The following is a 27,656-nucleotide window of genomic DNA, read 5'->3' as shown; positions in this document are numbered from 1 at the left end:
TTCCACTCCCAAGTGTGAAGTGAAATGATGCTGGCAGGTTGAAAAGAGATGAAACGCACTGTCATGTTGTTGACAATGCGGTGCAACGCACTCCAGGTTGCCTCGCTGCTTACTACCAAAATGCGTTCCCGTTATAAATCTAACATGGTTTACCCAGCTAGCCCTCAACTTATGACTGCAATTGAGCCTAGTAATTTCCGTTGGTTGTGGAGTCAGTTTCATCCTGATCTTTTATCCTATTTTACAACCATGTGACCATGAGAAAGGCTGAGCGCCAAAGAATGGAGGCCTTTGAACTCTGGTGCTGGAGAAGACTCCTGTGAGTCCCTTGGACTGCAAGGCGAACAAACAAGTCAGTCCTAGAAGAGATCAACCCTGACTGCTCTTTAGAAGACCAGATCCTGAAGAGGAAACTCAAATACTTTGGCCACCTAGTGAGAAAGAAGGACTCCCTGGAGAAGAGCCGAATGCTGAGAACGACGGAGGGTAAAAGAAGAAGAAGGGGACGACAGAGAACGAGGTGGCTGGATGGAGTCACTGAAGCAGTCGGCATGAGCTTCAATGGACTCCAGAGGATGGCAGAGGACAGGAAGGCCTGGAGGAACGTTGTCCATGGGGTCGCGATGAGTCAGACACAACTTCGCAACTAACAACAACAACAACAACAACCATGGGTAAGACTGAAACTGTCATAAATACGAATTAGTTGCCAAGCGTCTGAACTTTAATCACAGAACGGTGGGGAAGGCTGCAACCGTTGTAGGTGTGGAAAAACGGTCATAAGTCACTTTTTTCCCCCCAGTGTCGCTAGAACCTCAGTCACTAAATAAATGGTTGTTAAGTCGAGGATGGCCACTCTCCCGTGGATCGCTGCTATGGAACATAAATCAGTTTTCCTGCCAAGCGTTGTGGAGCTGTATGTCTTTTATCAGCTCTGCTGTGCTATTTATTCATCGATAAATATTTAAAGTTTTATTTAAGATCTGTCAGTTTTCCCCACTTCCTTATTTAAAAACGGTAAAGGTTCCCCTCACACAAACGTGTGCTAGTCGTTCCCGACTCTAGGGGGCAGTGCTCATCTCCGTTTCAAAGCCGAAGAGCCAGCGCTGTCCGAAGACGTCTCCGTGGTCATGTGGCCGGCATGACTCAACGCCAAAGGTGCACGGAACGCTGTTACCTTCCCACCAAAGGTGGTCCCTATTTTTTCTACTTGCATTTTTTTAATGTGCGTTCGAACTGCTAGGTTTGCAGAAGCTGGGACAAGTCATGGGAGCTCACCCCGTTACACAGCAGCACTAGGGATTTGAACCGCTGAACTGCTGACCTTTCGATCGACAAGCTCAATGTCTTAGCCACTGAGCCACCACGCCCCTGCTGTGCTATTTATTCATCGATAAATATTTAAAGTTTTATTTGCAATTTGTCAATTTCCCCCACTTCCTTATTTACATGACATTAAAAAGTCATAAAATGAGGGCAGGGTTTTGTTTTTTTGCTTTTTTGACACTTCTACATTCTTGTCATTTCTTTCAGAGGTACAGGTGGTCCTTGACTTATGACAGTTCATCTCAAGGATCACGTCATCAAAATTCAGGCATTTGGCAACTGACTCATATTTACGACGGTTTCAGTGTCCCTTTTGCGACCTTCTGACAAGCGAAGTCAAGGGGGAAGCCGGATTCACCGAACAACCGGGCTCACTGACTTTAACATCTGCACTGCTTCACTTAACAACTGTGGCAAGAAAGGTCATAAAAGGGAGGCAAGAGTCACAGAGCAAATGCCTCGCTTAGCAACAGAAATGTTGGGCTTAATTGTGGTCGTTAAGTCGAGGACTGCCTGTATTACAAATCGATGTGGTGGTGGAATGGTTAGAATGCCATATTGCAGGCTGACTCTGCCCACAGCCAGGAGTTCAATCCTGACGGCCTTAAGGTTAACTCAGCCTTCCCTCCTTCCGAAGGTCGGTGTTGTGTCTGCGCCCCCCCGAGCCGGGCCTCCTGCCAGAAAGTGACTTGGAAAGTGAGGGGGAAAGGCCATCAGGACTTACCTCGGGAGCACCGGCTTCCCTGGCTCAGCTCCAGGAGCCAGAGGCAGGCCAGGAGGAGGAGATAACGAGGCCTCCGTCCCCTGATTCTTTCCCTCCCCAGGCTATGCCTCCAGACCCGGCTGATGGCAATCAGGCCTGGCTGGACCCTAGGTTTCATAGGCAGGAGAGGCAGGGACAACAGAAGCAACGGTGGGGCAGGCCTAGGAAGTGCTGAGTCATGGAGCCACATCCCACAGGATATAAAAGCAGCAAGGGCTGCTATGCCTCTTCGTAGCAGGCAAATCAACTGCTTGACTAGAGCTGAAGTACTGTTTGTTGACTCATTGGCATCAGGGGAGATAACAGAGTCACTTGGCAGACGCTCGCTAGCTTGCTGCCAGAGCTGATAGTGCTGGCTAATTAAGTCATCGCTCAGACGGAGGCGAAGGGGACAGAACAGTCGGTAAAATGAGAACCCAGATAGCTGGGGCCATGATGCTGACTCTATAAACTACCTAGAGAGGGCTATAAAGCACCGCGAAGCGGTATATAAGTCTAAGTGCTAGTGCTATTGTCTACGGAGATTCAGTGGCTAAGATGTTGAGCTTGTCGATCGATAGGTGGCAGCTCAGCGGTTCGAATCCCTAGTGCTGCCGTGTAATGGGGTGAGCTCCCGTTACTTGTCCCAGCTTCTGCCAACCTAGCAGTTTCGAAAGCACGTAAAAAATGCAAGTAGAAAAAATAGGGACCACCTTTGGTGGGAAGGTAACAGCGTTCCATGTGCCTTTGGCATTGAGTCATGCCGGCCACATGACCACGGAGATGTCTTCGGACAGCGCTGGCTCTTCAGCTTTGAAACGGAGATGAGCACCGCCCCCTAGAGTCGGCAACGATTAGCACGTATGTCCGAGAGAACCTTTACCTTTATGGAGATTCTCCATCATTCAGATCATAGTTGCCCCAAACGTACTTTTTCAGGAGGCAACTGGACTTCCTGGTTTTTCTTTGGAGGTTCCTCTTCTCATCCAGAGCTGAAGAAGCTTCTTGGATGAGAAGGGAAACGTCTTCAAAGAAAAACCAGAAAGTCCAGTTGCCTCTTGAAAAAGCACTTTTGGAATTGCTATGGGTACAAATTCATATCAGCAAGACCCTAGTTTGCTTTAAAGATAGGTCGGTTCTCCCCACCCCCTTGCAGGATTTGTGTGTGTGTGTGTGTGTGTGTGTGTGTATCTGTGTGTGCGATAATGAACTGTCAGAGAACAATTTCACAGATGACTAAAATAGAAGAGCCTTTAGAAAACTATTTTTTCTCTCCGCAAAGCAAATGAGGAGAAACATCACATGAGCCGTATTAAGCCTTTGTGAATCCTTGTGGGTAGCAGACGCCTAGCAGATGAACTCCTAGGAGTTATGGGGTGGTTTATTGTCTAGAAAGAAGCTTCTTCCATTGGTCTCCTTAAAGCTCTTGGTAGTGAGTTCTCTGGCTCTTAAAAGATGACCAAAGCTGCGTGCCCAAAATGAACACACTGGAGGCCAGAGCTGGGCAGAAGTAACATTTTTCAAAGGAAAGCTAAGAGGATAAAGAATAGAATAGAATAAGAATAGGAACAGAGCAGAACAGAACAGAATAGAATAGATGGAATGGAATTTAAAATAGGGAAAGGAATTGAAAAGATGGGATGGGATGGGATGGGATGGGATGGGATGGGATGGGATGGGATAGAATAGAATAGAATAGAATAGAATAGAATAGAATAGAATAGAATAGAATAGAATAGAATAGAATAGAATAGTTTATTGGCCAAGTGTGTTTGGTGCAGAAGCTCTCAGTGTACATCAAAGCTACAAGTGATAAATCGTGATCATAGTCATCATAAAAATACATCCATCATAAATCCTAAAATACAACACTTAGTGATAGTCGTAGGATACTAAATAAGCAGTCAACATAAATTGTTCTAGGAAACGAAATAAAACCATATAAATCGTATATAAGCAGCAAGGTTATCGTCATAAATAGAAAAGGAGAGAAGCAACCTAGAGCTAAGGAGAAACTTCCCGACAGTTAAAACAATTAATCAGTGGAACAACTTGCCTCCAGAAGTTGTAAAAGCCTGAGCAGGGGGTTGGACTAGACGACCTCCAAGGTCCCTTCCAACTCTGATATTCTATTCTATTCTATTCTATTCTATTCTATTCTATTCTATTCTATTCTATTCTATTCTATTCTATTCTATTCTATTCTATTCTATTATTTCTATTCTCTCTTTTTCTTTTTCTTTCTTTCTCTTTTTTTCATTTGTGTATATTAACATTTCACCTAGATTAAAAGCACAGCAAACTTATTTTTGCCACCTCCATCTATTTTCCTTGCAGTGCTATGGCATGCAAAATCACGCCACTTTTCGCGGGTATATCTGACATGTATCATGTCACCCCTAGTCCTTCTTTTCATTAAACTAGATGTCCCCAATTCCAGCAACGAGATTATTGCATTGTGTAAAGTATTGCGATGTTACCCTGTTTGGGGGGGGATACAGAATGCTGTGTTATCCCAGATTCACATGCGTGCGCGTTTTTGCGTGTGTTTGCACAGACACTTAGGCGTGAAAAAGTGGTTGTTATCCGTGAGTTGCATACGAAAGTGCGCCTTGGCATAAAAGTGTTAAGGTCAGGAGTGGGGCTGCTGGGGGTTCGCAGGGATTTGGGAGAACCTCTAGCTAAAATTCTGCACAGTTCAGAGAACCCCCAAATCCTACTCCTGACTGGCCCCGCCCACCCAGCCCCTCCCCTCCCAGGAGTCCCCACACGGCCCATTTTGGATGTAGGTAAGTGCAGAGCACACACAGAGGCTCAGGGAGGGTGAAAAACGGGCCTACCGGAAGGCCGGAAACAGGCCTGTTTCTAGCTTCCGGAGGGCCTCCGGAGGCTGGGAAGGCTGTTTTCACCCTCCCGGAGCCCAGGGAGGGCAAACAGCTCTTCCACTGTGGTGCAGGAGGCTGACTAGGCCAGGGGTCTCCAACCTTGGCAACTTGAAGACTTGTGGACTTCAACTCCCAGAATTCCTCAGCCAGCAAAGCCAGTCACGTTCACAGAAAAGCTGGCTGAGGAATTCTGGGAGTCGGAGTCCACAAGTCTTCAAGTTGCCAAGGTTGGAGACCCCTGGACTACGTCACGCCCACCATGGCCACACCCACGCAGCAACCGGGCAGAGAACCCTGTTGTGTCTTGCCCGCCCTCAGAGCAGCCGGGGCCTTCTTACCTGCTCCCCAACACTGAGGAATGTATGCCTTCCGGCCCAAGTCCTGGCTCCATGCCCCCACAAACTGCAGAAGAAGGAGCATCTCCCTGCCCCAGCCCTGACTCCATGCCCAGGCAAACGGAGCAGCTAGACCCCTCCCTCCTCCACAGCAGGTGAGCCTGAGGAGGTTTACTCTAAGAACAGCTGATTGGAGTGACCTCGCATCAGAAGATTGGAGGCGGAGGCAACAGAGGAAGGAGGGCAGGCCTTAATGAGTGCTGAGTCATGGAGCCACACCCCATGGCCTATATAAAGGAGCTACTTTCTGGCAGTCTCTGAGTCAGGCAAAAGTCAAACTGATCTTGCTGAAGTCACTTACTGGTCTCCTGCCTGCTCTGAGGACTTTGCTAGGACTTTGGGCAGAGCTGCAGAGGCAAGCCTGATTCGGATTTCCCGGACCCAGCCGTCAGCGGAGGAGTGGGACACGACAAACCCCTTGCTAAAATGTTTGAAGCCCACCCCGGCTAAGGTGCATATTTTGAACGATTAGATAAAAATAGAGGCATTGTTGTAAAAAACAGACCCACATCCTGTTGTTATGTGGAAATCCCTCAAGACATTCACCGTAAGAATGAACCAAGCAACTGCAAGAATTGACTTGTTAAAAAAATACAGGCTTCGCTTTAGGCACGCCAAACTGTTTTCCTGCCCTCGAAAAGGCTAGCGCGATCTTTCCCGAGCGACGCTAAAGTTAAGAACTCCAGGTCAATCTGCAAACTAGATTCGCGGAACGAACGATTTCGCTTTTTATAGAATCGGCATCTGATCATGCTAGTTGAAGCCAAACCAAAGCCTTCGCAACCGAAGCGTGAAAAAGGAAATGAGAGCATATGGTTTTAGGGCAAAACTCCGTTCGGCGTCTGAGTCACGTTCACAGGGTTCAAATCACGGGTTCCACATCTCTTGTTCCTACCAACCGCCAACGCTTCTTTTCCGGGTTTCGCAACCCAGCCAAAAGAGAGCGAGCAAGCGTCAGTATTTATCTTAGATGTGCGTTTTTATACTGTTATAAAACAAAACAAAAACAAAACACCCTTTGAAATAATACAATTAGCCCTCGACTTTCAACAGTTCGTTTACTGCTCGAAGTTGCTACCGCACTGAAAAAGGGGACTTACGACCATTTTTTCACACTTACGACCGTTGCAGCCTCCCCAGGATCACGTGATTTACATTTGGGTGCTTGCAACCGGCTCACATTTACGACGGTTGCGGTCAGTGGTCGGTTTCACATTATGTTACTATCAGTTTGCCGCACGCACACTTTGTGCATTCTTGCGCCCAGTTTGTGCGTGCGACTGCCTTTTGCACATGCACCCGGTCTTCTGTGCATGCGCTTTGCTTGCACGCACATCTTCAATGCATACACCCAGCCTCAGAAACATGCTTAAATAGGATGGCATAGAGCTGGAGCGGGTCTACCCACGATTTCCGCTACCGGTTCGGGCGAACCGGTCCGAACCGGCTGAATATCACCTTGCGGTGTCCCGGAGTCACGTGATCCTCTTTTGCGACTTTCTGACAAGCCAAGTTGACAGGGATACCACATTCACTTAACAACCGTGTGACTAATTGAAGAACTGCAGGGGTTCCTTTTAACAAATGTGGTGAGGAAAATTGTAAAATGGGGCACGGCTCACTTAACAAATTTCTCACTGAGCAACAGAAATTTTGAGCTTAATTGTGGTCGTACGTCGAGGACTACCTGTATTGAATTATTCGATATTTGATACAAGGACGATATTTATATTTAACATGGATAAGAAAGCATTCATACGTAATATGAACAGGGCTATTCAGAGTCTGAACATAATTCAGAAGAAATTATTTTCTTATTTAAGAAAGTTGATATGGTCACCCAACTCTCTTCTCAGTGACTCAGGGTGGCTTACAAGGATAAAAACCCGATTCAAGAAGAATAAGAAAGCAATGACCCACAATTTCATGGGTTGTAGAGATCACTCCCCTCCAGCCACTGTGGGTAACCGAGGAGACGGCCTTGAGAGAGTTTTGGCTGGAATGTACTTTTGTTTTGACTGATGTGCTGCCTTGCTGCAGCTGCAGAGTTCCTTTTCCCATCCCCCTTGCCTAGGGCAACTTCAGAGCAGGTCAGGGATGCTTTCCGAGTTGACACCGTGTTCCAAAGGAAAGGAGTCACCACAGAAAAGGCCCTTCTTCGTGGTCCCGCTTGACGAAACTCCTTAGGTGAGGAGTCCCAGAATATTTTTTTGCTTCTCCACTCAGGTGGGTGGAGTAGATGTGATCAGGAATGGACCCATTTGGACCCCATATAAACACAGCCACCGTCAGACATCCATTAAAATAACCCAGCTGTTTTCAAGCTTCGGAAACAGTTCCTTAAAGTTAGTATGACTCTTAAGTAAGTAGCAGCTACAACTTACTTAAGTACTCAGCTCCATTCAGTTGCCCAGACTCCATGCCGCAAGGGATTATGGGGTCGTTAAAAGAGGATGATGATGATTGAAAGGAAATGATATTGTTGGAAGGAAAACCCATCTGGTTCAGTTCCAAGCTGGGAATGAAAGACACTGGAAATAAAATGGAGGCCCGAAGCTGGTTGGAAAGAAAAGTTCCCTTCATTGATGAAACGGAACCACCAAGCACATGTAATTCTGGGACAGCTGACCCAGAACTGCACACTGTGTTTGTGCGTCTTTGTGTGTTCCTCAATAAAGAGAACCTTTCTTTCCAATCAGCCTCCAGCCTCCATTTTATTTCCAGTGCCTTTCTCTCAGATTCAATCTTGATTGCAGAAAATACGACTTCTGTAACAGAATCATCAGTGCTTGGAACATTTTACCTGACTCTGTGGTCTCTTCTCAAAATCCCAAAATCTTTAGTTGTGAATGCTCCAACACTGGAATGCTGTGTGCTCTTTAGTTGTGAATGCTCCAATACTAGAATTTTTTAAGAAAATGTTGGATAACCATCTGACTGAGATGGTGTAGGCTTTCCTGCCTGGGCAGGGGGTTGGACTAGAAGGCCTCCAAGGTCCCTTCCAACTCTGTTGTTATATTATATTATTAACCAAAAACTCTCTACTATTGACCTCACCCCATTCCTAAGAGGTCTATAAGGGACGTGCATAAGAGCACAAACGTGCCTACTGTTCCCTGTTCTATTGTTCCTCTCCATTATATCCAGTTAATATAGTTATTACATACTTAGATTGGAACTAGATCTGGATATTTCTTCCAACAATATGATGGGGATCCACACACACACACACACATATGTGGTGCATTTGTGAGTTATCAAAGACAAAAAAAAAACCCTGCAACTTCTGCAGGTTGGTCACTGAAGAGCAGATACTCCGTGTAGTATACCACAATGAAATTATGAGCTGAATTTACAGGTCTTTATTAAGCTAAGGTGACCAATTGTCCTCCTTTAGGGAGGACAGTCCTTCTTTTGTAAGTTCTGTCCTCTCTCGAAAAGTGTCCTCCTACATGTTCTCCTTTTCGATATTTGAAGACTAATCGGTAAATCTCCGTATTTGATGGAGGCCGATCTAATCCGTTGCGTGTGATGTGATGTATTTGTATTTGACATGACGATTCGTCAAGGCTCGGATACAGTGCGGCGAGACGCGATTATGAAATGCATGCGCTCAACACTGGAGAATTGTTTTGAGAGAGTGTGCCACGTGTGGAGTGCGGCGCGCACAAGAATGCACTGCATGCAAGGGGCTTTGTTTCCTTCTTACCAAAACACGACACACCACACACGCACACATTAAATTCACTTCTTTCTCAGTGAATATTCAATCATACCCAGGTGAGCACAATAATTCACATTTTATTAAATTCATTATCTATTTAATAGTTTCCAAATATGTATAATTTTATTTACAAGTTTATTCGCTTATGTTATTGTTTCAGTTTTAATAATGAATTTTATTTCTTCAGTTGCTAATGATTTTTGGAAAAGTGAGAAATCGAGATTGAATGTTGATACTCTAGCTGTAGCACAAAATTCAATATGAAGGATATTTCTTGTTAAGATATTTCTAATATATTGTTAGAAGATGATACATCGACAAAAAAATATCCATTCAATGGAAAAGTACTCATTGAAATAATAATTAATAGGCATGTAAGTATAATTGCAATATAAAATGTTAATTGTTACACATGTTTTTTATTATGCATTTATCATAGTATAGCGTATTCTGTATTATTGTTGAAATGAATAAAATGTTTCTTTTATTTATGATATTTTTTGTCTTCAATTTATTTGTGTCCTCCTTCTCATTGTAAAAAAGTTGGTCAGCTTAATTAAGCCAAAACCAAACTTGCCATGCCATGAGTTTTATTTATTTTTCTTGATTTATTTCTCAATCATATATAAGATAACAGGTGAAAGTATAAACATAGTTTGAATATATGAAAAAGAGTAAGTAAAAAAGGGAATATTAGGATAGGGACGGTAGGCACGCGGGTGCACTTATGCACGCCCCTTATAATATATAATAATAATATATATAATAATAATAATAATATTATATATGTATATATATGTAGGTCTTGGCATATTCGGGTCTTCTCCCATGTAAGGTTACAAGATTAAGAAGACCCAAATATGCCAAGACCTATATACCTATACCCGTGAAAACCTATGAAAACAAATATAGCCTGAAATATATATATATTATCTAGGTTATAAGCCTATGCTTTAAGAGGGCAAGAGGCAAATGGGCTTGCATGATGCAAACCACTCTAAGAAGCTGGTACCCACCTCTCTCCTGGGAAAATGAGATATTTTAGGAAATATTAAAAGGGTAGAATATTTCCCCCAAAAGGGAGGCAGAAACTCAGCCACCCCCACCACCTTTGTCAATGGGCCATTAAGGCCTGAGGCAGTCCATTCTAAAGATCTACCTCCTTCAGGCAGAACGAACCATAGTAGGAATTGCCCAAAGCCCTTTCGTTACATCATCACCCAGCAGGAGTCAACCAAGCCTGGAACACAGACAACCTACAGAGTTACTCCTGCATGGCCCCATGGGAGTCCGGTAACCCAATCGGAATACAAGCTCAAATTCAGAGAGGGTATAAAACTCAGGCACTCTCAGCATCTCTCCCCCCCCCTTTTCCCCCCGTTCACCCGAGATCTTCAAGGCATGTGATCCTGTCCACCATTAAAACCATCTTTCCAAGCAGCCGCCTTGTTTCCACTTTTCTCCCCGCTTGGAACTGAACCCAGATGGACATTTCTTCCAACACCACCTACATATTTCCACGTGACGTTGCAAAGTCGTTGCAAAAGGTCTGTCTTACTACCCTGAAATAAACCTGTCTCAAATTTCCTGTTCTTGTTGCTCGTACCCATTCCAGGTGGGTGCAGACCAGCTATCAGGGAGCGCTCAATTAAAATGTAAATAGTAACTTTAGAACAACACAGGGTGCGAGAAGTTTTATATCAAGATATATTCTATTCTTTTTTTTTTTATAAAAAGTTTTATTTTAACATTCATATCCAATAACATATTTAATGTACCATCATATACAATTAATCGGACCTGTCCGGTCACCACCCCCTTCCTACTCTCTTCCCTTCTCTACCTTCTTCTACTTTCCACGACCATCCTCCCCTTCTCTTATCTACCTCCTCTCCTCCTTCCTCCCTACTCTTTTCTTCTCCCTCTTCTATCCCTCTTCCTTCCTTTCCTCTTCCTCCTCTTCTCTTTCCTTCCTCCTCTTTCCTTTCCTACCTAGAATAGATATATTCTATTCTATATAGGTAGAATATTCTATTCTACCTATATAGAATAGAATATATCTACTCTATATCTAATAGAATAGATATATTCTATTCTTTATACTGTTTCCGTCTTCCCTTAAAATGTTAACAGAATCCACCATGGCTTGAAAATCAGCATCTCCGCTAGAAGTTTGACAGTCAAGCTGAAACTAAATTACCGTATTTTTCGGAGTATAAGACACACCGGAGTATAAGACGCACCTTAGTTTTTGGGGAGGAAAATAAGAAAAGGATCTGCTTTCTGGAATACCCCCAATCAGCTGAGGTGAATTTTAGCAACAGGTTCCTTGGTTTTGAGCTCTGTGCCTTGGTTTGTTTTGTTTGTTTTGGTTTTTTTTTTCCTGCTTCTGAAACTTTTGAAACTCCGTTTCAGGAAAAAAAACAACTGAAAGCCTCCGAAACAGAGCCCTGCCCAGCTTCTCAAACGGAGATTTCAGAGGCTGAAAAAAAGCCTCTGAAGGTCTGTTTGGGGGCTTCTTTTCTGAAGCTTCGTTTTCCGATGCTTTTTTTCAGCCTCTGAAACCTCCGTTTGAGAAGCTGGGCGGGGCTACATTCGGCATATAAGACGCACCTAGGTTTTCACCCTCTTTTTTTGGGGGAAAAAAGGTGCATCTTATACTCCAAAAAGTATGGTAATCAAGTAAAGATAGCAAACAGGAGAAACAAACTCCCCAAATAAGATACTCAGACCCAATCCGCATATCAAAGGATAAGGTCTGCAAACACACACAGAATGATTTAAATTAGGTCTCCCAAAGGAATTGCAGATTCACATGAATAAACATTATAGGTCACGCACACACACACACACCTCAAGTGTCACCCTGGAATCAACACGTAGACGCTTCCACACCCAGGGCAAGTTCCCTAATTTAACAGGGATGTAGGGCTCCATTTCTCTGCAGTCTGCCCCGAAATGCAAACTCTTTTTGCTTTTAGGAATTAATATTTTTTCTTTCCTCCCAGCTGTCTGGATCTCATTTTTATTGATTCTTCTGCAACCCTGGCTCAAGTTGGAACCCCAAATTATTCTTCTGACAATCACTACAGCAACTAACAAGTGAGTACCATTAGCTAGGACTCCATATATTTTCTGCTCTTCCCGATCTCTCAATCCATTAAACGCTTCCTAGGTGGTCTCGCTCCTCTCAGAGATGGTATTTCTACCAGCATTTCAGGAACAAATGACTTCCCCCCACCCCTCTAATACAAATAGTGCCACCCGGTTTCATTTTTATCTGGTCCATTAAAGTTATCCATAGTTTTGTCTCTGGTGAGCCTGCCTGCAAGAAATGATCAATCTATTTCCTTGCTTTGGGTTTAAAAGAAAATGGGGCGATGTTAAATCTAATAGGAGGTAGTCATTTCCTCAGCTGAGAAGGATAATTACCAAATGGCTACGTTGCTTCTCACTCAAGGTTGCAGATAGGATTCGTCTCTGGGACGGGGCTGAAGCTGCAGAAGTAAACGATAAAACTTCACAAGGGCATTTGTAGGTTGCCAAACAAATGATAGATAGATAGATAGATAGATAGATAGATAGATAGATAGATAGATAGATAGATAGATATTGAGATAGATAGATAGATAGATAGATAGATAGATAGATAGATAGATAGATAGATAGATAGATAGATAGATAGATATTGTGATAGATAGATAGATAGATAGATAGATAGATAGATAGATAGATAGATAGATAGATAGATATTGAGATAGATAGATAGATAGATAGATATTGAGATAGATATAGATAGATAGATAGATAGATAAATATTGAGATAGATAGATAGATAGATAGATAGATAGATAGATGATAGATAGATAGATAGATAGATAGATAGATAGATAGATAGATAGATGATAGATAGGAGAGAAGTAGGTAGATAAGTAGATAGATGGATGGATGGGTAGGTAGGTGGAGAGAGTGTGAGAGAGAAACAGAAAGAGAGAGAGAGAGAGGGAGAAAGAAAGAAAGAAAGACAGACAGACAAACAGACAGACAGAAAGACAGACAGATAGGGTTAGAGATAGAGAGAGGCTAGACAAGTCTCTGCAGTTTTCTTGGCAAGATTTCAGAAGTGGTTTACCATTGCCTCCTTCCTAGGGCTAAGAGAAAGTGACTGGCCCAAAGCAGATAGATAGATAGATTTCCCTGCAAGATGTTTGGATATGTCTGGCTGATGAAACAATCACATTTTTGCTCTGAGTTTCTTTCATCTTGCCTCTTATATCCAGACTGAAATCTATGGAACGTTTTTCCACTGATTACATTCCTCAGAAAAATATATTTTGTCAGCATGAACATCAGGGTTTCTGTGACTTCTGATTTGATTTTTTTAAATACATTAATATGCTCTGCTCATTTGTATGTTTATTCCTTTATTCCTAAAGTGAGAGGGGAAAAAAAGAAAACATGCACAATTCTCCTTTTCCATTTGTGGGAAAGCAAAAAGAAAATAGATCGGGATTATTACAGTTGTGGGTTCTCAACAATTCCTTATTACAATCACATCCACAGTTAGCAGAGTGGTCTGAGTCATTAACATCTTAACTGTGTTTGTTTTATCCCACTGCCTTGTTGTTACTTAGCATTCTGCTTATTTTTCTGAGAGAGAGGGGGGGGGAAGAGAATAAGAGAAGAGAGTAGGGGAGAGAGAGAGAAGAGGGAGGGAAACAGAGAGAAGAAAGAGAAACAGAGAGGAAAGAGAGAGAGAGAGAGAAGAGGAGAGAGAAACAGAGAAGGAAGAGAAAGAGACAGGAGAGAGGAAGAGAGGAAGAGAAAGAGAAGAAAGAAAGAGGAGAGAGAGAGAGAGAGAGGGAGGAAACAAGAGAAGAGAGAGAAACAGAGGAGAAAGAGAGAGAGAGAGAGGAGAGAGAGAGAGAAACAGAGAAGAAAAAGATAGAGACAGAGGAGAGAGGGAGAGGGAGAGAAAGAGAGAAAGAGGAGAGGAGAGAAAGAAGAGAGAAACAGAGAAGAGAGAGAAAAAGAGGAGAGGGAGGGAAAGAAGAGAGAGAAACAGAGAGGAGAAAGAGAGAGAGAGAGAGGAGAGAGAGAGAGAAGAAAGAAGAGAGAGAGAGAGAGAGAGGAGGAAACAAAGAGAAGAGAGAAACAGAGAGGAGAAAGAGAGAGAGGAGAGGAGAGGAGAGAGAGAGGAGAAACAGAGAAGAAAGAGACAGAGACAGATGAGAGAGGGAGAGGGAGAGAAAGAGAGAAAGAGGAGAGAAACAGAGAGAGAGAGAAAAAGAGGAGAGGGAGGGAAAGAAGAGAGAGAAACAGAGAGGAGAAAGAGAGAGAGAGAAGGGGGGAGAGAGAGAAAGAGAAGAGAAAAAGAGAAGAGAGACGAGGAAGAGAAAGAGAGGAGAGAGAAAGAGAGAGAGAGAGTAACAGAGAGGAGAAAGAGAGAGTAAGAGGAGAGAGAGGAGAGGAGAAGAGAAGACAGAGACCTGGCAGAGCTAATATGTGAAGATTAATCATTTCTTCTTTATAGTTTGCTTTTCATTATTTACTATGGCCTGGAAGTCAACTTGATTGGCTGTCATCTAAACGCTTGGCCTCACTGACCTCTGTTTAAAGTGCCAGCCAGGGACTTCGGCTTTATTTATTTCTATTTTCCATCTTGCCTACGAAGACACCCCCCACACACACACACACACAAATGACGTGGCTCCGACAGTTTCTCAGGTGACGTCACAGGAAAAAAAAATCTTCATTACCATCCTAGTTTGAATTAGTTTATTTTTAGACTCCCCCACTGCCGTAAACCGGGGATATCGCATTTCCCTTTCTGACAGCAAAAACTCTTTGGAAAACTTTAATCGCATCACCCCATAACGCACCCGTCGCTCGCCCATTTCCTCCCATAAATCAGAAATAGAATAGAATAGAATAGAATAGAATTTTATTGGCCAAGTGTGATTGGACACACAAGGAATTTGTCTTGGTGCATATGCTCGCAGTGTACATAAAAGAAAAGAAAAGAAAAGAGGCCATATCTCTATTTTTTTCCCCTCCAAATTTTATTATTATTATTGTGTTTTACTTTTGGGAAAACACATGGAAGCATCCAAGGAGTGAAAATGTTGGAGTTTGTTTTGTTTTGGGTTTTTTTTTCGGGGAGGGGGGGGATACATTTCTCCACCAATAACCACCGTCTAAAAGTCTGTGGTTTTTACGCTGAACCATTAGCTATTCCACTATTATCATGGAAACGTTTTTCTTTTCTTTTTTGAAGTCATGTTCTTTGTCTCCTATAAACCAGATCCGGACACCCAGAAGGAACTATTTGCAATCTGCAGATGCTGAGAAGAACCGAGTGAAGAGCTCTTTAAAACCTTTTAAAATGCTAATGTTTGTTCTCTCTCTCTCTCTCTCTTTCTCTCTCTCCCTCCCTCCCTCCCTCCCTCTCTTACACACACCCAAAATCAATCCAGACACTATTTTTGGAGGCTGTTATCCTTAACTATTCATTTCTCTAGCCCACACTTGGTTGGGGAGGAGTGCGGGGGGGGGGGGAGAGAAAGATCCTGTTCCGTTTGAAGCCAATTCTACTAGAGGTTTGCAAAGCCCATCACTCATGGTAAACATAGGAAAACAGTCCACTGATGGACTTTCTCTTCCTAAAAAAAACTCAGTTGTCCAGAAATCACAGACAAATTAAAAAAAAAGGGGGGGGGGGAGGGGGCGGAGAGAAATTGCTTGCATCTCTTCTTTGCAGCTTCTACATTTCCTACCAGGATATAATAATCCTGAACGTGCGGTCCTTTCCATCTCATGGCAGAGGTTTTCCCATTAAAGCAGGTTTGATTTATTCAGGCACAGAAGACGGGTGGCGGTAGTTACACCTGATAGTAAAGCGCTGCTTTGCATCTCCGATGGCCACCTTTCAAAGCATGGCACAAAGCATGGTTCAAAGAACGGCACCCGGGTACCTTCCTCCCCCTCCCCTAATTCGCGCGACCTCCACATCCCTCTGTGTCAAATACCTCCTGCCTCTTTTTTTTCCTTTTTTTTTTTTATCATATTGCCAAGGAAAACACCCATAACCTCATCCTGAACCCAGCTGAAGGTATCCTGGGCAAATGCACAGCGTTTACAGGATTTCCAACCAGCGAAGCGCGGAATTCGCCCAATAGGGAAAAAAAGCCTCGCCAAAAAGCGTCGCGATTTCCTCCCGACCAACAACACTTCAGAGGAAACGCAACGGCTGCGAAAAAAAACCCCCATCTTTCTTGGTTCCTCAAAAGAAGAAACGTGTGGAGCCATTTTTCAACGAGGTTCATTCGAAAAAATATGTCCAGCGTGAGGATGCGCCGCATGCGGGGTCCAAAACCGCGCCTTTGGCTCGGGCCAAAGCGGGGCACCCAGTCGGTCACCCCTTAACTGAGAAAATAAATAAATAAATGGAAAAGGCCCATTAAAAATCTGATCTGTCGGAGCGCTTCGAAACCCCCCCCGTCTCTCTGCAGCCCGTGTTGCAGATTTGGAAGGGAGAAAGAAGCTGGTAGGAATTTGTTCTTGAACATGCATTTATTTTATTTTATTTTATTTTATTTTGGCGGGTCTGTGCATTTCCCAGGCTTTTCTGACGATAGTTTTCGGAGACCCCACCCCCACCCCCCCGAAATATCAAACACACACCAGCCTCAGTTTTCTATCCCTGATTTTTTTTCTCTCCCCCCCCTCCCCCCCCGGCCTCCCAAAATTCCCCAGGCAGTTTGCATCAGAAGCAAGCGGAGCAAAACCTCACACACAATAGGAGATCTGTAGACCAGCTAACACGGTACACACAAAAGCCCCTATGTATTCAGAGGCGAAAACGTCTTTTTGCTGTTGTCGGGGCTGCTCGGGAAATGCACAGACCCGCCAAAATAAAATAAAATAAATGCATGTTCAAGAACAAAAAAAAAATGAAAAGCCGTTATTTACACACACACATACACCCCGGAGGAACACAAAATACAAAACTCAAAGCGTGTTGGTTTGCTAAATGCTGCAGCACGCTCCTTACTACGCGACCCCGGTAAATAATAAATCAAAAGATTGAGAGAGGGATTTTGGAAGCTAAAATTCTTGCTTCCCCCGCCCCCGCCCCCCCCGTTGTCGTTAAGCTTTTAGGTTCTAAGCGAGCCAATCCTTTCAACTCGTCCCAGGTTTCACACCAAAGCCAGAAAAGCAGCTTTAAAAAAAAAAAAAAAGACTAGGCAGATTTTGGGTATTTGCCGAACCAGGAAGTCCTCAAAGTTTACTTGTCTTTTTGGCAAACAATGGACCAAATCGCCTCCATAAAACCCTCCCTCCCTTCTCCGCGGCTGGTGGTGCTGATCGGATGTGCTAACCTCAGCCGGGCAAAGTCAAAATTGTGTTGCTGTGAAAATTTGGTCCTTTTTAGCCTTCCTGGCGCAGACCTGGGGGTGCTTTTGAGGGGTTTTATTGGAGGCTTTTTCCTGACAGCCGCTAGTTACTACTTTGTGAATGAAAGAGAAGGGTGGCGGAAGGAGAGAGAGAGAGAGAGAGAGAGAGAGAGAGAGGAAGGAATAGCGACGCAGCCTCTCGGCAGCATCCTCAAATACGTAAGGGATGTTGCAAGACTCTGGGATCCAGACCGGCTGCCACAATTCTGCCCCGGATCCAAGCAGCAAAGCCAAATGCCAAACGCGCTGCGCCTGCCTGGGCAATCAATGCCTCCGTCCGTCCATCCTCCTTCAAGTGACCCGAGAGCGGAAAAAGCAATCCGAAGGGAGAGAAAAACCCCCCACACCCCAGGCGCCCCCCCTCCTCTCTCTCTCCCCCCCCCACCCTCCCCACCGTTCTCCCCCTACCTTGTCATGGCCTTGCTTCAGCCCGTCTGCCTCCTCCTCCTCCTGATCTTCAAGCCGCCTATACTGATCCAACCCATTTCGGAAGGGAAGAAGAAGAAAGGGGGGTGGAGGGAAGAAAAGAAAAGAGAGAGAGAGAATCTTCTCGCAAGGCTCAGAAAGGCTCCAGAATTCTTCTTCTTTTTTTTTTTCTCCTTTTATCTGTTTTTTTTCCCCTCTCTCTCCAAGCAGGGCTGTGTAGAATTTTCTGCTTTAAGCCAGGCGCGCAGCACCAAACTGCAGATGGGCGCTTTTGTTGTCAGTCCTCCACAAAGCACGGCAAAGCCCGCTACAACACAACACAACAGCGGCAGCGGCGGCGGCAGCAAGCAGAGTCTTCTTCATCTCTCCCTCCCTCCCTCCCTCCTTCCCTCCCTCCCTCTCTCCCCACCCCGAGCGCTTTCTCTCCCTTCATTCAGATCCTTGACGCTTCTGAGCAGCCGCCAATGACCTCTCGTCGCCCATCTCTACCTATTACTCTCGCTTTCCCTGAGATAAAAGAACCGATCGGGGTGGCAGTCAGCTGACCTCTACGCTCTTAAAAAAAGCAGAAGAGGCGAGGATGAGATTTGGGAGTTAGCCTTTTCTCCTTTTCATTTCTCTCTCTCTCTCTCCCACCACCCCAAAGGTTCATTTGCATCACAAAAGAACGAAGGGGGCAAAGATCTGTGCAAGAGGGAATTCAATATTTTATGACACGGTTTTTTCCCCTTTTTATCGCCCGCCCAATGATCAAGGAAAGGTTGCGTGGTAGAAGAAGGGGGAGGTGGAGATGTTTAATTAAATTTCTGGTAGTAGGGGAAGGATGGGTTTGACAGCTCTCACCTTTGTGGGAATGTAAGCCTAGCGCCCGCTTGCCATCTTTAGGGATAAAATCAGCCACTCAAGTGTGTTCTGGCGGCTTCTACTGTTACTTTGGCACAGCTCAAGCTTCCCTTCAGATGACTTAGGAAACACTTTGGTAGGGTGTCAATCATGCTTCAGGAAGATCCATGTCCTTGCCAACAACTCGGATGCGATCTACCACTTACAGAAATGAAAAGAAAAAGTTTTATACCCTGTATTCGGTTCTGGGAGGTCCTGGGGGGTAGGGGGAGGGAGGGGGAGGGGGGTATGAGGGTAGAAAATGGATTGATGGTCAATGTACAGAGATGATCGAAGATGTATAATTAATGTAAGATCGGAGCTGCCTGGCTACCATTTCAGAATGATGGGAAGGAGGGAAGGAGAAGAGAGAAGAATAGAATAGAATAGAATTTATTGGCCAAGTGTGATTGGACACACAAGGAATTTGTCTTGGTGCATATGCTCTCAGTGTACATAAAAGAAAAGATACGTTCATCAAGGTACAACATTTACAATATAATTGATGGTCAATATATATAGGAGGTAGGAAAGAGAAGAGGAGAAAGAGGAAAGGAAGGAAGAGGGGTAGAAGAGGGAGAAGAAAGGAGTAGGGAGGAAGGAGGAGAGGATGTAGATAAGAGAAGGGGAGGATGGTCGTGGAAAGTAGAAGAAAGTAGAGAAGGGAAGAGAGTTAAAGGAAGGGGGTGGTGACCGGGCAGGTCCGATTAATTGTATATGATGGTACACTAAATATGTTATTGGATATGAATGTTAAAATAAAACTTTTTTGGGGGAAAAGAAAGAAAGAAAAGAAAAGTGCATATCGGATGCAGAACAGCGCTAAAACATAGGAAGAACGGGTGCGGGATTTGGGTTTGGCTAGTCCAGGGAAAAGAAAGATTGGGGGGGGGGGACCTGATAGCCATGTTCCAGTATTTGAGAGGGTGCCACAAAGAGGAGGGGTGTGTGTGTGTGTGTCAATTTATTTTCAGAAGCACCAGAGGGCAGGACCAGAAAAAAAAAATGGATGGAAATTAACCAAAGAGAGAAGCAACCTGGAATTAAGGAGGAACTTCCTAACAGTGAGGACAATTAACCAGTGGAACAGCTTGCCACCAGAAGTTGTGGGTGCTCCATCACTGGAATGGTCTAGGGCCGTGATGGCAAACCTGTGGCATCTTTTCCAGAGGTGGCATGCAGAACCCTCCCTGTGGGCACGCGAGCTGTTGCCCCAGTTCAGCTCTGCCACGCATGACTCCTGCAGGCCAGCTGGTCTCTGGGTCTTTGCTGCGCATGGTTGGGGGTGGGGGGCATGTACGGTGGTTGTGCATGTATTCACGGGATGCAGATGTGGGGGGTGCATGCCCATTGCATTTGGGGATTTGGGCACTTGTGCATTTGGGCACCAGTGCGTTCGTGTACGCACACAGGTGCTCCGGGCAACGTTTTGGCCATCACTGGTATAGGGTCTCCCGCTTGAAAAAGGCTTGGACTAGAAGACCTCCAAGGTCTTTTCCGCCTCTATTCTATTCCGATTCAGATTAACGGAATTGGAAGAGACCTTGGGAGGTCTTCTAGTCCAACCCGCTGCTCAAGCAAGAGACCTTTATACAATTCTAGGCAAATGGTTGTCCAGCCTCTTCTTAAAAATCTCGTGTTGGAGCACCCACAAGTTCCAAAGATAAGCTGTTGCACTGATCCTGTTGTGTCTGTGCCCCCCGAGCCAGGCCTCCTGCCAGAAAGTGACTTGGAAAGTGAGGGGGAAGGGCCGTCAGGAGCACCGGCTTCCCTGGCTCAGCTCCAGGAGCCAGAGACAGGCCAGGTGGAAGAGACAACGAGGCCTTTGTTCCCTGACTCTTCCCTCCCCAGGCCACGCCTCCAGGCCCAGCTGATGGCAATCAGGCCTGGCTGGACCCTAGGTTTCGTAGGCAGGAGAGGCGGGAACAACAGAAGCAGGGGTAGGGCAGGCCTAGGAAGTGCTGAGTCATGGAGCCACATCCCACAGGAGATAAAGGCAGCGAGAGCTGCTGTGCCTCTTCGTAGCAGGCAAATTAACTGCTTAACTAAGAGCTGAAGTACTGTTTTTTCTTGGGTGACTCATTGGCGTCGAGGGAGATAACAGAGACACTTGGCAGACATTCGCTAATTTGCTGCCAGAGCTGATAGTGCCGGCTAATTAAGCCATCACTCGGACGGAGGCGAGGGGGGACAGAACAGATCCATTGTTCTCAGTGTCGGGGAATTTCTCCTTCGTTCTAGGTTGCTTCTCTCCTTGACTAAGTTCCCATCCATTGCTTCTTGTCCTGCCCTTGGGGGCTTTGGAGAATAGCAGGTGGGAACATACAGCCCAATTTGGTTCATCTTGAAAAAGCTAAGCAGGATTCAACCATGGTATTCGAGTGGGAAATTAGGAGGGAAATCCATGTCCGTGGTCTAGACTGAGAAGCTGGCGGGGTGTGTGTAAGATGGCAATGGTGAACCAGTTCCATATGGCTGTCAATAAAAAAATTCAAGGGACATCTGTTAATACCACTTTATAATGCCTTGGTAAGGCCACACTTGGAATACTGCATTCAGTTACTAAGTCTGTACTTAGTAATCTTGTCATCGTTCCCATCACCCATCTCCTCCCACTTATGACTGTACGACTGTAACCTTGTTGCTGGTATCCTTACGATTTATGCCGACTGTTTCCTAATATGATTTGATTACTTAATTGTACCCTATGACTATCATTAAGTGTTGTCCCTTATGATTCTTGGTGAATGTATCTTTTCTTTTTATGTACACTGAGAGCATATGCACCATGACAAATTCCTTGTCTGTCCAATCACACTTGGCCAATAAAGAATTCTATTTTAGTCTATTTTGGTCGCCACGATGTAAAAAAGATGTTGAGACTCTAGAAAGAGCGCAGAGAAGAGCAACAAAGATAATTAGGGGACTGGAGGCTAAAACATATGAAGAACGGTTGCAGGAACTGGGTATGTCTGCTTTAATGAAAAGAAGGACTGGGGTGACATGATAGCAGTGTTCCAATATCTCAGAGGCTGCCACAAAGAAGAGGGAGTCAAGCTATTCTCCAAAGCACCTGAAGGCAGGACAAGAAGCAATGGGTGGAAACTAATCAAGGAGAGAAGCAACCTAGAACTAAGGAGAAATTTCCTGACAGTGAGAAAAAATTAATCAGTGGAACAACTTGCCTCCAGAAGTTGTGAATGCTCCAACACTGGAAGCTTTTAAGAGGATGTTGGATAACCATTTGTCTGAAGTGGTGTAGGGTTTCCCTAGTCCAAGCAGGGGGTTGGACTAGAAGACCTCCAAGGTCCCTTCCAACTCTGTTGTTCTGTTCTGTTCTATTCTAACATCTGTCTTATCATCAAGAATTGAACTCAACTAGAGCAAAATTTTATTTGGATTAGGCAGAATTAGAAATAAACCAAGGCATGAGAAGAATTCTAATCAATTCTAACTCATGTAGAATGACATCTCTTAGGGGTGATTTGAACTTGCTATGGTTGGCTTTCCCTACATTTAAAATGGTTTGTACCTAGAGGCTCCTGGATTCTGAGAGACCTTTGAATTCTCATGCTCCTGATCTCTTTTCTAGGTTAGTAAAAGAAAGGTGAAGGTAACGGTTCCCCTCGCACATATGTGCTAGTCGTTCCCGACTCTAGGGGGCGGTGCTCATCTCCGTTTCAAAACCAAAGAGCTAGCACTATCTGAAGACGTCTCCATGGTCATGTGGCTGGCATGACTCAATGCCAAAGGCGCACGGAACGCTGTTCCCTTCCCACCAAAGGTGGTCCCTATTTTTCTACTTGCATATTTTTTTTACGTGCTTTCGAACTGCTAGGTTGGCAGAAGCTGGGACAAGTCACGGGAGCTCACCCTGTTACGCGGCACTGGGGATTCGAATCGCTGAACAGCTGATCTTTCGTTCGACAAGCTCAGCGTCTTAGCCACCAAGCCACCGCATTCCCATTTCTAGGTTAGTAATTACATTTTAATATTTCTATTCCACCTCTAGGATCCAATGGTTCTTGCAGTGATGATACAAAGTCCAGTTCATCTCTTGGGTCTTCAGTACCTACGGATTTTTCTGGTGGTCATAAGAAAGTTAGTCTACGGTGATGGCCAGCTGTATCTCCATAGTTCCATCTTCCTTTTGAGCAACCTGTGATCCTTCTTCAGTGTCTCCCAAAGCAGGACAATTTACCCAAAAAGAGCTAATCCTTTCTTGGGTTTTGTAAGAAATATCCCCACCCTCCACATTTTTGGCCTGTTTTGTTCTAATCCAGCATATGCTCTGTCCCAGGGATCACCAACCTTTTGGACCTCAGGGATCACTAAATTCATAATTTTAAATCCTGCAGACCACTAATATAATCTGCCTAATGATGGGTGGGCGTGGCTAGGTGGTCATGTGACTGGGTAGGTGTGGCCAGCTCAATGTCACTCACATTGAGGGGCACCTCGCCAGCCTCTACTCGCCTCCCCGTCCAGGCTCCTTAAGGCCCCAACAGTTGTTGGAGCCAAGCAGCCACCATGAGAAAGAGTTGGCAAAAGAGCTGGCTCAGTTCCAATTGGATCTGACCGAGAAGGAGGCTCAGCAGAAGCACCTCACTGAGGACTAGGAGCACAGGCTTTCCAAGCAGAGGGAAGACCTGTGGGAGTGCAAGGCCAGGTACCAGCACCTGGAGGCTCAATGGGTTGAGATGGTCAGCCAGTTCCAGGCCATGATGCAATCCCACTGGACCAGCACTTAACCACCAGTGGTGCTTCCCTCCAGCCTTTGCCCAAAGCCCCGCATCAGGAGGCTGAAGCAGACCCCAAGTTGGAATTTCTGCCCCTCTCCGACCCACACAAAAAGACCCCAAAGGGGGAGACTCTCTGCTGGAACAAAAAACGTTCATTCCACGTATCCAGCCCAGGGGCCATAGTTTGAGGACCCCTGATTTAGTGCAATATTAAAAAATGCAAATAATTTTTCTGCGGACCACCAAAATTTTCTCACGGACCACCAGTTGTTGACTGCTGCTCTGTCCTACACATTGGCAATAGAAATCAAAACATGAAATACAAGTTGGGCAGATACGACATTGTAGATGACCCTCACTCTGTCAAGGAACTTGGAGTACTCATTTCTAATGAGCTAAACCCCAGAGCTCATTGTAACAGCATTGCCAAAAAGGCATTAAGAGTTGTTAACCTAATTTTGTGAAGTTTCTTTTCCGGTAACATTGTATTGCTAACTAAGGCATACAAAACCTTTGCCAGACCAATTCTCGAATACAGCTCGTCTGCCTGGAATCCACACTGTATATCGGACACTGATACTATTGAGCGGGTCCAAAAGTACTTCACAAGAAGAGTCCTCCACTCCTCTACTCACAACAAAATTCCCTATGCCACCAGGCTTGAAATTTTGGGCTTGGACAATCTGGAATTGTGCCACCTGCGGCATGATCTAAGCACAGTACACAAAATTGTCTGCTACAACATCTTACCTGTCAATGACTTCTTCAGCTTCAACCTCACAGGCAAACAGTCGATTCAAACTCAAGGTAAACCGCTCCAAACTCGATTGTAGAAAATACAACTTCAGCAACAGAGTGGTCAAATGCCTGGAATACCCTACCGGACTCCATTGTTACATCCTCAAACCCTCACAGCTTCAACCTCAAGCTGTCTATTGTGGACCTCACCCCATTACTAAGAGGTCCGTAAAGGGAGAGTGCATAAGCGCACCAGCGTGCCTTCCGCCCCTATCGTACGGTCCCCATTTCTATGTATTCATTTCTTTCGTTCATGTCCATTTTTATATCCATACCTGCTATCTGTACATGTTTGACAAACTAATAAATAAATGTAAGTAAATAAATAAAAATATCAACTTCAGTGCAAAAAATCCAAGGACAAATTCCAAGCAGAAATCATAAACCTCTTTGCTATTTAACTTTCCATTGTTTGGAAAGATTTCAGCTTATGCAGCAAGGAGGAAAGCTATCAGAATAATGATTTGTAAGAAGACACAAGAGACAGTTCTCAAAACGAAAAGATGGTTCCCATCTGGTATTCAAGGAGCAGTAAAAGTACCAGAAGGCATAAGGAAAATGCAAAACGGAGACTGATCAACTCAAAGATGGGACCAGGCAAAGTCTCTTTTGAGGTTCACTCCAATTATTCATCTTCTTTTAATGATCCCATAATCCCTTGTGGGGTGGAGTCTGGGCAACTGAACGGAACTGAGTGTTTACTGGCCAGATGCCCTTCCTGTCGCCAATGAAGAGTTTTGCTCAGCAGATATATTCTCACTGTGGCCAGAGAGAGAAATATCTGCCTCCACCTAGGATCAAACTCACAGCCTCCTGATTGTGAGGTGAGATCTCTACCTCTAGGCCACCGCACCAGTCGTTCACTCCAATTATTGGGTAAGGAAAACTAGCTAGATTTTAGGTAGCCACAGATGGCTAATTTTGTCTGTAGGGAGCCTTGGAAATGACCTTGAAGAAGCCAACCAGAAGCCATTAGGACAATAACAGGTGGAGAAGCATGAGTTAAGCCTGGGGAGGTGTGAAAATATTTGGACAAGACTGGCTCTCTCCTGACTCCACGGGATATGAAAGGAAGAGGAGAAAAAAATACAGGCAGGCTTGCAAGATTCACTTATTATGGTCTATCTCAATGAAGAATAGTTCTGGTTTTCTGGTAGAATTAGTTTCCTGATAAGATCAGCTTCATAGGGCTAACAATGTGTGAGTAATATACAATCATACTTTCAGTTTGGAAAATGATCAGTAAAAGTTGTCAATCTGCATTTTATTTTTTATGAGTCTTAGAGCAGGGGTCTCCAACCTTGGCAACTTTAAGCCTGGAGGACTCCAAATCCCAGAATTCCCCAGCCAGCTTTGCTGGCTGGGGAATTCTGGGAGCCAAGTTCCAAGGCTTAAAGTTGCCAAGGTTGGAGACTCCTGTCTTAGAGGGTATGGAGAGGAAAGAAAGAAAGAGGAAGGAAGAAAGAAAGAAAGAAAGAAAGAGAGAGAGAGAGAGAGAGAGAGGGAAGAAGGAAGGAAGAGAGAAAGAAAGGAAGGAAGGAAGAGAGAAAGAAAGAGAGAGAGAGAGGAAGGAAGGAAGGAAGAAAGAAAAAGAGAACGGAAGAAAGGAAGAAGGGAAGGAAAAGAGAAAGAAAGAGAAAAAACAGAGAATGAAACAAAGAGAAAGAAAGAAAAAAAGGTAGAAAGAAAGATGGATGGATGGATGGATGGATGGATGGAAGGAAGGAAGGAAGGAAGGAAGGAAGGAAGGAAGGAAGGAAGGAAGGAAGGAAGATCATGTTTTTAGAAGAATTGGAATATCTGATTTTGGAAAATCCAACTAAAAAAATTTGAAATATGCATTGTCGGATGTAAACAATAAAGCCATTCATTAGAACATGTTACTTCAAGTCTGTCGGGCCCTCCAAAGAATGTTTAAAGTGGGATGTACAATATACTTTTTATGCTGGCTCCGTAAAAAAAATGAAGTTTTATTTAAAAAAAAAACTCATGTGACTTGTCTCATTCTGTTATAGCTTTGTTTTGGTTTCAAATGTACAGGCGTGTTAATAAAATTTCATGAAGAAATATATTTAAAGGTCTCAATGCGATGTGCAACTATGTTCCTAAAATGTTGAATTTGTCATTTGAAGAAGACTTTTGTTTTTGTCAAGTTGAGCTACAGCAAGGAAGACTATGCTACATCACTGGATTCACTCCCCTGATTTTTAAGGAATACATTCATGAGACGCGTTACTTTTTTTATTTTTGAAAGTTTCGTAGCCCCAAAATGAGTAGATGGCACATTTTGTTGCTATGTGGCCCAGATTTAATGATCAGCTCAATGAATAGGTCAATTCTATGTAGGTATTATTATGTATCATATGTAACTTTTATTAATTTTCTTAGGATAGGATAGGATAGGATAGGATAGGATAGGATAAGATAGGATAGGATATACTTTTATTGTTACTTTTTTCTGTGAACACACAGACACACATTAAGACAAATGAAATTCTGATGCCTGCTCCCAAAAGAAAATAAATATTTAACCATATGGTAAGGGTCAAGATTCCCCTTGCACATATGTGCTAGTCGTTCCCGACTCTAGGGGGCGGTGCTCATCTCCATTTCAAAGCTGAAGAGCCAGCGCTGTCAGAAGACGTCTCCATGGTCATGTGGCCAGCATGACTCAACGCCGAAGGCGCACGGAACGCTGTTACCTTCCCACCAAAGGTGATCTCTATTTTTCTACTTATATATTTTTTTACCTGCTCTCGAACTGCTAAGCTGGGACAAGTAACGGGAGCTCACCCCATTACGCGGCACTAGGGATTCGAACCGCTTAACTGCCGACCTTTCGATCGACAAGCTTAGCGTCTTGGCTACTGAGCCACCACATCCCTCCATACTCATACATATACATATGCTATAAATACGGTACATACATACGTACACACACACACATGTATACACAGACATACAATTTGTAGTGTGTGTGTATATTATATACACGCACAAAAACACACACACACAAATTTAATTTTCTTCATTAAATTTCACCGCAAAATAAAAAATAAATAGATAAATAAATTCAAAGTTATCAAGCAAAGAGAAATAAACGCGGGAGTTATCCTGGCATTTCTAATAAGAAAAGCTTAAGAGTTTGAAGACATTATAAAACGTCCCTGACTTACATCCATAACTGAGTCCAAAACATCCGTCCTTAAGCAAGGCCATCGTTAATTGAGCTTTGCTCCATTTGATGACCTTTTTTTAACTACGGTTGTTAAGCAAATCG

General features: G+C 44.2%; 1 protein-coding gene across 13 annotated transcripts in view; it reads right to left on the bottom strand.

The window, feature by feature from the left end:
- The window catches only part of MAGI2 (membrane associated guanylate kinase, WW and PDZ domain containing 2), a 755,967-nt gene that overhangs the window by 465,369 nt on the left and 262,942 nt on the right, over window positions 1-27,656 (bottom strand). Inside the window, exon 1 of one of the 13 annotated variants that reach the window (XM_058190298.1) lies at window positions 17,937-18,227. The exons of the other annotated variants lie outside the window; for them this stretch is intronic. The gene's annotated coding sequence lies outside the window, so the exon portion shown is untranslated. Of the gene's footprint in view, window positions 1-17,936; window positions 18,228-27,656 lie in introns of those variants that run through there. 13 annotated transcript variants of the gene reach the window in all.

Source organism: Ahaetulla prasina, chromosome 7, assembly GCF_028640845.1.
Source record: "Ahaetulla prasina isolate Xishuangbanna chromosome 7, ASM2864084v1, whole genome shotgun sequence".
Taxonomy (NCBI): Eukaryota; Metazoa; Chordata; class Lepidosauria; order Squamata; family Colubridae; genus Ahaetulla; species Ahaetulla prasina.
This window is presented reverse-complemented; position numbering and strand designations above follow the sequence as displayed.